Below are 1,785 nucleotides of genomic sequence, written 5' to 3' on the forward strand. Positions count from 1 at the left end.
CCGGTGAAAACCTGCCAGGTTTGTCACTCTCCGACCAAAACACACAGAACCGGCTTCTGTCTCCTGGATGTTAATACTAAAGGTTTGCTGTTTAAAGATAGAGAAGAAGTCCTTGTTAGTCTGTTAGCCAAAACGGAGCTCTGATCAGTCCTATATGGTGCTATATGTTATTCCTGTGTTCGTTCACTGAGACCATCACCAGTTTTACATACCTGTAATCTGAGACTTTATCTCAGATTTCCAGCTGATATCCAGCAGTCTGTGCTGACTGATCTCCTCATACCGGACGATCCTGTCATAACCTCTGAGATTTCTTGAGCAGCAGCAGTCACCTCCTCTCAGACACAACGGGACAGAGCAGCGTCGGTTCCTTCTTCTTCTTCTTTTTATTGTTTAATGGCTGTTGGCAAACAGCACAATGGCGCATTACCGCCACCAACTGGTGTGGAGTGTAGACCGGTTATTTTAAAAAAAAATGAAATCCTCCCAAAACCAACGAGTCTGCCTAAAGAATCAAAATAGGGTCTGATAACTTTCACTTCTCGAGTTCGTACGAAACAAATCAATCAAGTCAAGTTTCACCAACCTGATCAATTTTTCTTTCACCATCATATGTCTGACATTGCATTACGCATCATTTCCGTTCTTCCTCTTCTTTTAAATTTTCGTCAGATCGGCTGCATTAAAAGCATATTGTTGCCCTCCTCAGGACATCCGTGGAGGTATTCATGAATTTTGGCACAGCTGTGAACAAACTAAGCTGAAGTGCTTTAACCTCCTCTGCATCCTTGTTGATAGAAGTGCAAGATACAACTGTATCGAAGCGTCATTAATGGGTCAGTGATTTAGTCTGGAGCTGTATCATCTAATATTTCCTTCAGCTTCAGCACAGAGTGTTAACAGAACAAGACTTTTGATGAGAACAAAGAGCGGGGACAGAAACAGCATAGTTTAACACAAACAGTAAAAACCTAATAAAATGGTGACAAACGAGACAGTTTTTTGGTTCTTGCTTGTCTGCAGCACCTCCAGCATGTTTAAAATGATCTGGTTGTTTTTGCACGCATTTTGGTTAGCATGAAGTTCATGTGAAGCTCAGTGTGTTTGATTTTATATAAACTGATACTTCAGTTTGGGCTCCTTTCTTTACAGCTGTCAATAAAACAGCAATATTTTTACTGCTGTGATGAAAATGAAACATCTGTGCGAGGCAGGTGAGGCAAAGCATCAGGACTACATCAAGAAAAGCATTATTTTTTAATATTATTACTGTCAAACCACTGCCTTGTCTGCTATACCCACTAATAATATTTTGCCTTTAATCTCTAAATTTCCATGTTGTTATCAAACTGATCAATTACAATAAAACAAAAAAAGCTATTATCTATCTATCGTACATTACTCCTTCGTAGGGCTGCCAGACTTTATGTAAGGACTTTACTTTCGTCTGACTGACCTGAGAAGCGCAACTTTTGGGCTTTCTAGTCCACCGGAAGTACAATAGAAGAGAAATGACGGAAATGACGCAATGGTTACCGTTTAACATGTCTAGTGTTCGGGTTTCAGAGTGATTGTTGTTGAAGAAATCTGCTAACAAGTTAAAAAAAGAAAAAGAAAAAACGATCGTCCGGCATGAGAAGGAGACCAGCCGTCAGCTCAGACTGCTGGACATCAGCTGGAAACCCGACATAAAGCCACACATTACAGGTGTGTAACACTGAGACGGTCTCGGTGAGCTAACACGGGAGTGTGCACCGTGCTGGAGCTCATGTAGCGGCTCAGTTT

The 1,785-nt window shown here is 41.2% G+C and overlaps 2 protein-coding genes across 3 annotated transcripts in view; one reads left to right on the forward strand and one right to left on the reverse strand.

Annotated features, from left to right (window-relative positions):
* LOC102200188 (zinc finger protein 883-like) overlaps positions 1-644 on the reverse strand; it is a 10,109-nt gene extending 9,465 nt beyond the window's left edge. The window contains exons 1-2 of one of the 2 annotated variants that reach the window (XM_005753832.1): positions 587-644; positions 213-400 (exon numbers count right to left, since the gene is read on the reverse strand). The gene's annotated coding sequence lies outside the window, so the exon portion shown is untranslated. Of the gene's footprint in view, positions 1-212; positions 419-586 lie in introns of those variants that run through there. The other variant, XM_013916115.1, reaches the window with a different exon arrangement.
* Positions 645-1,521: 877 nt separating this feature from the next.
* Positions 1,522-1,785, forward strand: part of LOC102199730 (zinc finger protein OZF-like) — an 8,879-nt gene continuing 8,615 nt past the window's right edge. Inside the window, exon 1 of the mRNA XM_005753830.1 lies at positions 1,522-1,707. The gene's annotated coding sequence lies outside the window, so the exon portion shown is untranslated. The remainder of the gene's footprint in view (positions 1,708-1,785) is intronic.

The sequence above is a fragment of the Pundamilia nyererei genome, unplaced genomic scaffold (assembly GCF_000239375.1).
Source record: "Pundamilia nyererei isolate P.nyererei 1_Seehausen unplaced genomic scaffold, PunNye1.0 scaffold00469, whole genome shotgun sequence".
Classification (NCBI taxonomy): Eukaryota; Metazoa; Chordata; class Actinopteri; order Cichliformes; family Cichlidae; genus Pundamilia; species Pundamilia nyererei.